General features: G+C 33.3%; 1 protein-coding gene across 3 annotated transcripts in view; it reads right to left on the bottom strand.

Moving 5' to 3' along the window:
- LOC148603485 (tyrosine-protein phosphatase non-receptor type 4-like) overlaps positions 1 to 8,254 on the bottom strand; it is a 113,922-nt gene extending 105,668 nt beyond the window's left edge. For 2 of the 3 annotated variants that reach the window (XM_088551769.1, XM_088551766.1), the window contains exon 1: positions 8,094 to 8,254. The gene's annotated coding sequence lies outside the window, so the exon portion shown is untranslated. Of the gene's footprint in view, positions 1 to 7,943; positions 8,042 to 8,093 lie in introns of those variants that run through there. The other variant, XM_088551767.1, reaches the window with a different exon arrangement.
- Between the last annotated feature and the right edge of the window lie 4,472 nt (positions 8,255 to 12,726).

The raw sequence follows: 12,726 nt of genomic DNA on the forward strand, positions 1-12,726 counted from the left end.
ATTTAGAATAAAACTATTAAAATTGCTTTTTGTATGCCAAACAGATGGGCTTTCAGAAAGTTTTTTTACATGTACATGTAGCAGAGCTTCATGAGATACATGTAGCAAACCTAGCACTAGTCAAACAGTAAAATATTTGTAACTTGTTCATCTATAGTGTCACTCCACAAAAGCACAACCAACAAAACAATAGAATGAGTCTTCCTACCTTAATAAATCATTATAACAACTGTTCTTAAGCATCATCTGTACATCATTGTGCATATGTATCAATATCTCAATAAATGTATTGTAAAAACATTGAGGAAAAGTTGCCAAAATAATTTACACCTCAATAACATTTCTCCATTCATCTCCAAAATACAAGTTCAATTGGTATTAATTATGTTTTTGATAGAAATGATTTTTCTCCATGTGTTCTTTATTTGAAGATGTTAATACATTTCTTCTGATATTAGATAATTTGTCTAGACAATTGAAAATGTCCTATGCACTTTAAAAACAGATTTGAGAGAATTTGATGACTTCTCAAAAATCTTCCAGTTTCTACATTCATTAGTGCAATATTTAACATGAAGGAAGGAAAACAACATATGAATATTCAACAAAATATATATTCTACATCACAACCTTCTAAATGACCCAAATAAGTTAAAAATCAATGAATAAACAGTGTCTTAAGGAGCAACCATTCAATTTTCATGTGAAAAGGGGGGATAGCTAAGGATAATATTTTTTTCAAAACACAATGTTTTGTTATCATTTATTTCTGATTTCTAATTTTCAACAGTAATAATTTTGTAAGAGTTTCTTACAGTACATTTTGTAGATCTAGATATTTGACCTGTACCTTATATTTGACTCCAGTCTTTTTCAACAGGTTAAAGACACAAAAATTCTGCTGAAAGCCTATAGCAAGGAGACTAGTGCAATTCTGATGCCTGATTCTCAGTGTATTACAATAGAACATCTAGCCATAATTCTGGACATGTACATTTTGTATACTGTACATGCATATTGATAACTTCCTCTTACTTAGAATTTGAATAGTGTCATGCTTAATTTAAGCCCTAAGTCCAAAGGCTTTAGCTAATAGATATTCTCAGAATAAATTTGATATGCAAAGTAATATTCTTACATTATAGAAGTAGTTCATACATGTACTTTAATTATGGTACACGTTCATGAACATTGTATTGATCGATTATAACTTTTTAAGAAAACCAATTTCAAGTCCCAAAGCTCGTTTATAGACTTACATATGTACATGTACATGTACACTAACTACATTGAAAAAAAAACATAATTTTAGAAGATAATTTCAAGTAATTGTTCAGAAAATGGGTAAAAGACAGATATGGCAAAATTTTGATAAACAAGAAGATATCCAACATGCTTGAAATCGGATCCCACGATATGTGACCTACACTTGATGTTGGATACCAAATATTAAGAGATTGTCATTAGTAGTTGATGAGAAAAGTGTTACATATATTTCTCTGCCCATCCACCTGAAATTCGCTGTACTTTAACCCAATTTTTTACAAGTGAAATTTGGCCAAAATTTACCTGTTCCTTGGATTTTGAAAATTGAAGACTTTGTAAAACAACATGATCATTTGTACAACAAATATAAAATGTACATGCAAATGTCAAAATATATATTTTTTAATACAAATGTACAAGTATTTTATTTGTACATGTACCATGTAAGTTAAGAGACTGTCTATGTATACACCAGGTAGATCTGATGATATGGATGGTACAGAGTAAACTTTATACCACAAAGACAGGGGTAAAAATTAGGAAATACAAACTGGTAGCCTAGACCATATTTTTGTTTAGTATTTCCTATATGCTCAATTAAATTTCACCCAAAAGGTAACCAAGCGCAGTAGACATGGGCTACTGGGTGTCTGCTAATTTTCATCCCTGCAAAGACTTTTCTAGTACTGGTAATTTAAAAAGTCAAGATTCAAAACAAAATCTATGCATGTGACTTCTACATAGCAAGAACATAATGCTGGTCCACACACTAATTGAGTTTGGTATCTCATCCCCAACCTTTATAAAAAAAATCTCCATCATAGATTTTTTTGTTTAACTTGAACTATGAAGGAATCCATTAGATTTTGTAGACTAGTCTTGGAAATTGATTTAAGCGACATCAGACAGCATAGATGGATTATTACATAACACTGTGTTGAGAAAATCAATCAATGGTCTTATGACAAGGTTTAAAGTAAAATAAGTGTCACAAGTAAAATTTTGCAATTTAAAACAAAAGAATTTTTTCAAATGCAGACCTGTTTAGTCTCACATTACTTGCATGGTATTCACATATATTATAATGCTATTCCTTGATAATTCATAAATCTTATCCCTGTCAATAAATTCTATGAAATATGCAACATAATAGACAGCTGTCTAAATGCATATATGTACATGTACACGTACATGTAAATACAATGAAAAAGAAACATTGTATGCATGTATAGCCTTAAAAATATCTAAAGTTTCCTTGCTGGCCCATAATTTTCAAAACAAAATTCGCATGCAAATCATTGTTAGTGTCAGTTGGATACCATTGGAAACTAAGCCATTTTGAATCTTGGCCTAAACATAGACCATTACATGGTCTGAGCAATTACAAGAGACAATGCATTACATCAAGTCACCTGCAAAAACCGATGACAGCAACCTTTATTTACTAGGTCAATACATTTACAAATCAAAGAACATCAGTTTGATCTTTCATAAATGTTAATCATTATTTGTAAAATCAGTTCATGCCCCCATACATTAAAAGCCAAAATATACCACCCACTCATCACCACAAGCTGTTACATAATAGTATCTGCATTATTATAGTGCAGTTTAGCTGGGAAATCAATGGACTTTTAATCTGTGATGAGTCACTGATCAATTTTACTAATTGTGACAGTTTCTCACTGAAGTGATGTGGCGAATCCTATACACTAAGGCCAAGCCAAAGAAATATTGACAATAGTTGATGTTAGAAACGGTACACATTTTTTTAAAAGATAAAAAATAAATACATGTAGTAAGAATCTTCAATGGCTTAAGCACAAGTATCAGTGAGTTTTTTGGAAGATTGGGAAAAACTGCAGAAAAAAAACAAGAAAGGTTTATGATCATAAAATACACAAGAACCTGTAGGAATCACAGGCCCTATAGTTCAAGGTCATAAGGAGGACTCTAGTCTTGATGTTTGGTAGCAGACCCCATCATATTTTTAGCTAAATGCCAACTTGTGCATCTTTCAAACCAATGCCTTCTGTGTTTGTACACCTGTACAATAATAATCTATCAGAGATTAACATAAGATCAAACTTTATGAGCTGTTTATATCTAATCACTGCATTATATCATGTGTATATCTATACAGTCTTATCTCTAACAATGCATGCTGAGCAATCTTATATCTGCAGAAAAAATGATACAGCAAACAACACAGATTTTTTTCTATTATGCTAATTAATTGGCAATTTGAATATTATTTCCTTTGTTCTGATATTTATTTCTATTGCCCACTAAAGATACCGATGAATAGCCGTGCTATACATTTGTACAGCACATTATATTCCTCACTTATCTTGGTCTTTTATGTGTAAGTCACATTATTCAGAAGCAGTCAAAACTATAAGAACTTGATACCCCCACTTCCCCATTTGATAAAATACACCTTTTGACATCCAAATTGATCCTTTGAATCAAAATGTATTTAATGAGAGGTGTACAATGGGAGTAAGTAATAAAGATTCTGTGAAAGTTTCAATGAATTACATTCAACAGTTTACAGTACAGTAGTAGTGGATAAGGGATAGATACCACTCTGCATAATACAAGGTGGGAAGGATGGACACCTCTTTCACTATATACCCCCATTCACAGTGGGGGGATTTAAAATGTGAAAATTGGCAGGAAGCTGCCTACCATGATGATGGACAGGTACCAAAAATTATTTAACTCTCAATGCTTTTCGGGTACAATGTCTGCAAGTTCAAAAAACAGAACCAAATAAAATATCCTTTTCAGGTCAGACAGAATATTCCTAACTTTAAATCAAAATAGACTGAAATTAATGAGACATGAGCAATTTATAGAAAGTTTTGAAAATGTTTACTTTCCACCCCTATTTACACAATAAAACAATGGTTTGTTTGTTGGGGTTTAACGTCCAAGCAGCAATATTTCAGCTATATTCAGACCATGAACATGAAATTGATGATAAAATGAAAAAGGGATGGGACCCAAGGACAATGGGGTAGACAAATTTTGATTGCCACTGGAAATAGGGAGAGGTAATTTAGCCTCCTGTGGCGGAGCCCTATGGTTCCTACTCTGGGAGAATACCACAGTAGGGTTCTTTAACGTGCAAGAAATGTGGCATCTTTCCCAACACGGTGCACCACTATGGTTTGCGGTCAGGTTTTCCGTATTATAGCCTGACAACCCCAGCATGTAAATCGCCAGGGGTACTCCCATTCCACCACCTGCGTCACACAACCCAATCGCTCTGTGGGCAGAGCGCCCTAGCCCCCGACTAGGGTTCTGAGCACTATTTAGTCACCTTTTACGACAAGCTTAGCGCTGCTGCAGGCCTACTCTTTTGACACCCGGACCTGCACGGGTCAATATAAAACAATAGAAAAAAAAAAAAGCATAACAGCTTAAGGGTTAACATCAACTCCCAAATCAATCTGAACATTCCCTTTACGGTATGAAACCATGCGACACAATTTCATATATTCCATACCTTTGTACCTTCATACTCAAGTTATTGTCTAGAAACGAAAAAAAAGCTCAGTTTTTTATACCCCTTTTTCCTTTAACTGACAGGACTATAACATTCAAAATCAATCTGAACCTTCCTTGTGTGTTATAATCTTGTAGAACCAATTCATACATGTAGATCTACATATATATTATATTTATATATTTATACATTACACTCATGTTATTGTAACCAAATGCTCACAAACAACATCAACACTATACGATAACAATGTTTTTGCAGGTTTGTGTACTGATACATATATTTACTGTCAAGCTGTAAAATTTCCATGAAATTGAACATTCTGAAAATTCAACTTTCTCAAAATTTCTTTCCACTCGAATCAATACAAGTAATCAGAAATTTCTATTACTATCAATTCCCTACTTTATATTCCTGGTCCATTGCATTTTTTTAATTCGTACATCTATATTTCAAATTGAAGTTTCCTAGGAAGGGTTTTGTATGTATATGTACATGCTCTTATATTATCTGTGTAGAAAGTAATGGAATGCATTAACCTTAACAATTAAATCATGTTAAGTTCATTGTTGATAAGAAAACTTAATTTAGGAATGATCTCAAAAACCTTAGCTTTCTCTAGTCTAAGTAGTGCTAAGGGAGATAGCTTAAAATTATATGAAATGATTTTTCAATGCCACTTATTTTGTTAAATATTCTAGATACAAACATGTACATATCAAAAAGGAATAAAATACAGTTTTTCTAGTTGTTTGTAACCCTTGTCCAAGGAGTTCCCTATGTTTTTTCCAGTCGTTTGTGACACTTGTCCAAGAGTTCCCAATGGTTTTCCAATTGTTTGTGACTCTTGCCCAAGGAGTTCCCTGTTTTTCCAATAGTTTGTGACTCTTGCCCAAGGAGTTCCCTATGTTCTCCCAGTTGTTTGTGACTCTTGCCCAAGGAGTTCCCTGTTTTTCCAGTTGTTTGTGACTCTTGTCCAAAGGGTTCTTTATGTTTGCATCCTTGGTAGTACAAATGTACAATGTACTTCTTTCTTAGACCAAGAACTGTAAAATCCTATCCAGTACTGGGCAATTTCATGTTATAAAGTAAATACTGTTATTTCAGTTGAAGTATCACGATTTGCTTAGCTTTGATTCAAAATGTATGCTCCTTATAGAAAACTAATTAACCAAAGTTTTTAAATCGAGCGTATAATCTGTAGCAGTAAAAAATTGTATACATGTATACATACATGTATGTCTTTTTGAAAATATCAGTGCAAAATGAAAACACTTGATTTACCTTTTATGGTAAAGCTTACTGAACATGCAGACCAATTTACGTTCTAAAGTTAAGTCCTTTTTTATGCCAGCCTTTATTATTTGATATAGTTGCTTTAGAAAAGTTGGCTTCTTGGAGACCACAACCCATGTATCTTTAAATAAATGCTATCCAGTATCCAGTGGTCAAAACTATAGCAAACCTCACAATTTAAAGGGCTCCCCATTAGTCTTAAGTAATAAAGTACCTGTAGTGCATTACATTATAACCAGGGGTCCAAATTCACATTTTTTCACTGGAAGGTCCAGGATAACAGTTAAAGGAACATCTACACATTAGAATGAAAGGTCTGAATGTTCCATAAATTGCCTGTAAAACTAAAGGATTTTTACTAATATACATTGTAGGTGACTTTTGTGTCAAATGGGTCTATTTTCATGCATGTACATGTATCACAAAAGCACTGTCCCTATCAGAGTTGGTTGGGTATCAAACACAATACTTTCCATGTTATAGTCCCAGAGGCTTGTTCGAAGTGGGATGAAGAGCGATCTTTTTAACAAGGACATTGGAAATTCTCATACCATCATTGCTTAACCTCTCAATTACACTTGTTGGCCCATGCACCCTCCCACCCCATGATCACCCATCATTAATTATATATATAAATCAGCAATAGTACCATTGTGTAAATAATTTGCATAAGTTTGCAAAATATCAAAATCTAGACCTTCGTTCAGAAATGCGAAGCACAACAAGGGTTAAAATACAATAATGACAAAGAATTTCGACCTGTCTGCAGCAATTATCAAGAGCTGAATAGAATGTCTGTCGCAGTCTTAAATTGGCAAAAGTAAAAAAATCTCAATGTCTATGCTGAAACAACAAGTTTTAATTATTTGTAATGCTTTTTCAGTTGTAACTAAGCTAGAAAATTCACTTCATTGTATATCTTAATACCACTAACAGATTTTGACTTGGCTGCATGGTAGATGGACCAGATAAATTGAGTTACTGTGGTTTAATGTCCTATGGGTGTTACAGATTTCATTCATTTCAGGAAAAAAACAATTGACCAATCCAACAAACCCTGCTTTGTACTACAAATGTACTACACAAGTTCATGTAGTCTAACAAGCTAGCCTGATATTTATTGTTTTAGCTCACAGAAGCAACAGCCTATATGTAGTCAAACAGTCACACTCAAACACTCCACTATGACCCATCGGCTGTCACTCAGTTTCTTTAAATACAGCATGCTTCAGGGAGAAGCAGAGACTACCATTTAAAAGTCTTTTGTTTGACTTAGCCAGGAAGACAACTGACAACCTCCAACACATGATTAAAAAAGAAAGGAAACTAATAAATTATTAAGACTCACAAATTTGTAAGTTGTAACATATTGATTCTGTGTGTTAAAATTTTTTTTTGTATCACGTAAATTTTGTGAGATGAACATTTAACTTGCCCGGTCTAGACAGTTAACATACATTTTGTACTATGAAGAGGTACAAAGTATGTTATTTGTAAAGGTCTTAATTAAATCTTGCATCTTCCAGCAAGTATAATTTTGAATCTCCTGGATAAAAATTCACAGGAAAAGGGAAACAATCCAATAACTAAGAAGGAATTTGTCTAACAACAAGCTATATACAGTGTTTAAACAAAAAGTATAAGGTAGCATTTATTTAACAACTCCTTTCAGCTTATAAAATACTGTCTAAACAACCAACTTCTGAACAAAATGCTGTTTCTTAGATTTCAGAATAATTACACACACCAGGAGTCAGGACCGACAGGTGTGCCCTACTATTTGCAGTTGACAAATGTGTCCTATTCATGAAGAATGTATGTTAAATTCTGATATCACTAAGAAATTCAGCCAGTACGATTTACTAACAAGGCATTTTACAAGGATACTCCTGGTAAACAATAATTGAAGTGCTATGTTTTTGTAAAGGTGTGTATTTGCATGTTAGAACGGAAGTCGATCTTCCAGGTATAAGGATGACATCATTTCTTGGGAATTTCGAGTACCTATCTTGCTTACCATGCGGTGTTTGACTTGCTTTCTCTTTTCAACAAGTCATTTTAGTACTGACCAATCCATTGGTAGAATATAATGATGCATTAATTTTTGTCAACAATCATTCATCTTTCTCAGGAAGTTGCGATTAAAATCAAAATGGCGGATGAATAACAAAGTCACGTGACTTTTTGTAAATGTCACTCCGCCAGGTGGCACGCGTACCCATTTTAAAAAAAAATGCCCGGGAAAAAGTATTAAATTTAAAAAAAAAAATAAAGACCTATGTTGATACGGTGTTAACTTTCCGTGCGAGAGTCAAGGACGTAAAAAGGCCCTAAGTCAGTCAGTACGGTATAAGATATACTTATTTTGACATGTAAAATTCAAATCCAGGGACTATTCCCGGTAAAATCACATATTACATCAAGGATGTCCATTTATCATTATAGGAGAGTTCGCCAATCTCATTTGTGATGTCATATTCACTAATTTGCATATCATTAAGTGTCAAATTGGTTGGCAAATAAACAACTAAATAAACAATTGACAATTTCATGATTATAATCCCAATTTTTAAAACTATAACTGTTATTTTATATCCAATTTTGGTTCTGTAAAATGTTTCATTTAGATAAAATAATTCATATTATGTAGGTGAATTTATAACTATTGTACTTGAAAAAATAAGTTTGTAGTGATATTTATAAGTAAACCTCTATATTTGTATAAAATTATAATTAAATTCTTATGTACACATAGTCTAATTACTGAATATTTATTTAAAAATTCCTTGGATAAAAAGAATTTTATTTGCAATGTTGGGAACCGAAAGAATTTTTCAATTATCTTTAAAAATGAAAAAGTTATGATGATTTAAAGTTGATACCCTATGCCATTCAATGGATTTTTTTGCCAACCACAACCAAATCACAGGTAAGTGATGACATCACGAAGAACTCTCCTATACTTAAATCCTTGATAACATGTATAAACATTGACGGATCCAAGAGAATGCTTCCAGGTGTCGGACCCCCACCCCTAAAAATTTTGTAAATTTCGTGCAAATTTTTGGACAAAAATGAGAAAATATAGTTTCTAACCCCCTTTTCTGGAATCCTCCTTTTAAAATCGCTGGACCCGCCTCTGACGTTAACTAAATTAAAATATTCCCCAGTTACGATATCTTTTTTTTTTTTTTCATATTTACTTCATACCCTTATTTTTACAACTACAGGACTAAAATATTTAGAAAAAAAGAGTAATCAAGGGAACCAAGGTTTAAATAGGTGATATGAATTATAACATGTTCAAATATGATCAATCCATTCCTTCAACATCTGTATGTGATATTCTTGATTTGCATAATTTAGTTAAGGAACCAACATGTTTTACAAAAATGCAAACCCCAGTCTCAACGACGATATATTGTCAAATTCCACATATCACTGTATGAATGTTATGAATTTTAATTGTGGTTTGAGTGATGAGCACATGATATCAATACAGTTCAGGAGCGATGTTGAATCTAGAAAACATGCTACTAAAAATTACAGATGTTTTAAAAATTTCTCTGAAGAAAATTTTTTCAATGGTCTGAATAATGCAGATTTTAATAGTCTTAACTCAGAAAGTAATGTTGATTTAACATATAACCATTTTGAATCAGTTTTCACTGAAATAATGGACAAACATGCCTCAATGAAAAGTAGTAAAACAATAGCAAGGCCTGCCCTCTTTTATAAATAGTAAGCTAAGAAAAGCAGTACACAAGAAAACGATGATGCATAATAGGTACCTAAAATTTAAACCTAGTAAAAACTTGGAAAATTATAGACAACAGAGGAACTTAGTTAATAAAATTAAGAAAGCATCCATAAAACAATATTTTTTCGGACGGTATATCGGTGGCCTTAGGTCTAGTAACTTCTGGCCTACAATCAAACCTTTTTTAAGTAATAAAGGCAACATCAGTAACAAAGACATAATACTGGAAGAGAATGATCAAATCATTAATGATCAAGCACAAGTAGCCACAGAATTTAACAACTTTTTTCATAAATGTGGCATATGATATAGGATCAGAGTTAGCTATCAATGAAGAAGAACACCCAAGCATAGCAAAAATTAACGAAAATAAAAACAAGATATCGAACCGTTAAAATTTAAAGATATTGAGTGTAATTTTATAGAATACAAAAAAAATACCAGTTTTATATATTGTCAATTTCGATATGCTGTACATGTGTTTCAAGGAGTAACCTCTCATCAGCAGCATTAAAATCAAATGTGTAGGAAGATCATAATCAAAATATTAATTGTATACAAGAAGTACTCATAACCAAAACTATCGAATGAGGAAGCCAAATACATCACCGAGAGGTTCTACCATATGGAATGCAAGGAATGAAGCCTCGGTGTTTTACGTATTTATAAATTTGGAATACTACAAATTTCATAAAAAAGTATAGATAATATGTGATATTATTCGGGGTCAGACAAGTCTGACTACTGGGTTGGTGAATACCCTCGGGGACCTCAGGTCCACCAGCAGTGGTGGAAAACAAATAGATAGAGCTAATGCAACAGGCATAGATAGTAAATTGCTAAAACTTGCTAAACCAGCCATTGCTCAACCTATCACAAACTTGATAAATAAAATTAAATATAATTTCAGATATCAGAACACAGCAAAACTACTCAGCGTCAAAACATCAAGGTATGGGTTAAACTATGAAATATTTTGCTGCAAAAACCTGGAATGACCTGCCAGACCACTTTCGTGGAGAATCATCTTTTACTCAATTTAAGAATCATCTAAACTCATGGAACGGCAGGTCATGTCATTGTTCTGCTTTTTATCCGTAACAGTTCTGCTTTATGCTTTTACATTATTGACTATTTATACTGCTGCGCTTTCATTTTCAATCCTATTTTACATTTGCTACTATTTGCCTTATATGTTGACTGATGATTTATGTATGTTTGCATGAAAAGGACTAGATTGTTGCCATATATTGTACTTGTGATGTAAATGCCATTGTTGTGCATGTATGTCGATTTTGAAAGCTCCAAGGAGCTTAGGTTGTACTGCTTTTATATTGTATTGTATTGTATTGTATTGTATTGTATAGACCAAACATTGAAAACAGACATACACAACAAAGAACATAAAGTAACTAAAATCATACATACAAAGTATCAAAAGCAAATGAGCAACTCGGACTCCACTAAAAACTGGGAGCATGGACCAAGTGCACCGGTAGAGTAAGTGACCTCTGCTTTCTAGAAACACCAGTTGTTCATAAAAAGTCAAGTCCGGGGTAGTCGAAAGAAAAAGGAAAACTATGACTATGACACGTTAAACAAATCAGTTTTCATGTAGTCCGAATTTCCTCTGACCCTGCAACCCTCCTCTTTTTTATTTGGATATTGATATATCCAAATAAAAAAGAGGAGGGTTGCAGAGTCAGAGGATTTTCAGACTAGTTTTCATGGTGCAGATGGATACACTGTAACGATCCACGAGTTCATGATGACGACCATAAAACTTCTGTAGTGATGACATCAATCTTGTAGCAACATAACCCTATTCCAAAGCCTACTTGTCAGAAGTCTAGAGCGATACAAAATGCCTCCGTAGTTTCGGCAAGCTCTCGCATAACGTATTAGTTGTGATATGAACAGTCCATACGCAGGTGCTGAAGGGATGTTGCCACAGATGAAAGGAAAGTTGACAATTCTGAATGAAAAATCATCACGATTGTCGTAAAGTTTGGTCAATAGTTTTCCCTTACCATCGATTTCTAAGTGTAGGTCGAGATATGAGGATGACTTCACAGTGTCTGTAGTATCCTTTATCTCAAGTTCTTTGGGGTAGATGCGATGTATCAAATCCCCAAAATTAGGATTGTTTAAAGATAAGACGTCATCAATATAACGGAAACTGAGATTAAAGGATCTAGCTAAACGATATCCTTCCTTTCGAATCAGATCAGCTATTAAGTCAGCCTCATATGAGTGAAGGAATAGGTCAATAAGTAGAGGAGCACAATTTGTTCCCATTGGAAGGCCGACCGTTTGTTAAAACCGCGTCCACTAGGCTGGATAAATATGTTGTCGATTAAAAATTCCAGCATTTTGTAAACATCTTCTGTATATTTGAAAGATGATTTGGAATTATTTCTTATACAAAGTATGAGGAATCTCTACCAAGAACTATATATTTGTATTTAGGTGTACCATCTTTTTTGAAGAAAAAAACAACGATGTAAAATATGTTTTTAAGTCAGGATTTTAACTGAGTATGGCTGAGTATGGGGAATAGAAGTATGCAGTGTTGAAAAATCATAGGTTTTAATGCTATTATATTCTGATAATATTCTTGAACTGATGTTCTCCAGAAGATCTTTTGAATTTTTCAGGATTCACATTGAATTGATACAACTACGGGAGTAACAAGTGTTGTGGTAGGACTGCAGACTCTCTTTGACAGCTATGAGTATAGAAGTTAGAAGTATTGAAATAGATTTGATGGTACATTTTGCAGATCCAGCTATGTAACGTTGTTTGTATGGATTCTTTTGGAGTTTAGGAATCCAGTACATAGACCGTAAATCATGCACAATCATCGTCTTTGGTAGAGAGACCAAAAAAA

The sequence above is a fragment of the Perna viridis genome, chromosome 11 (genome assembly GCF_037379345.1).
Source record: "Perna viridis isolate PV_CMFRI_1.1 ecotype Kerala chromosome 11, ASM3737934v1, whole genome shotgun sequence".
Taxonomy (NCBI): domain Eukaryota; kingdom Metazoa; phylum Mollusca; class Bivalvia; order Mytilida; family Mytilidae; genus Perna; species Perna viridis.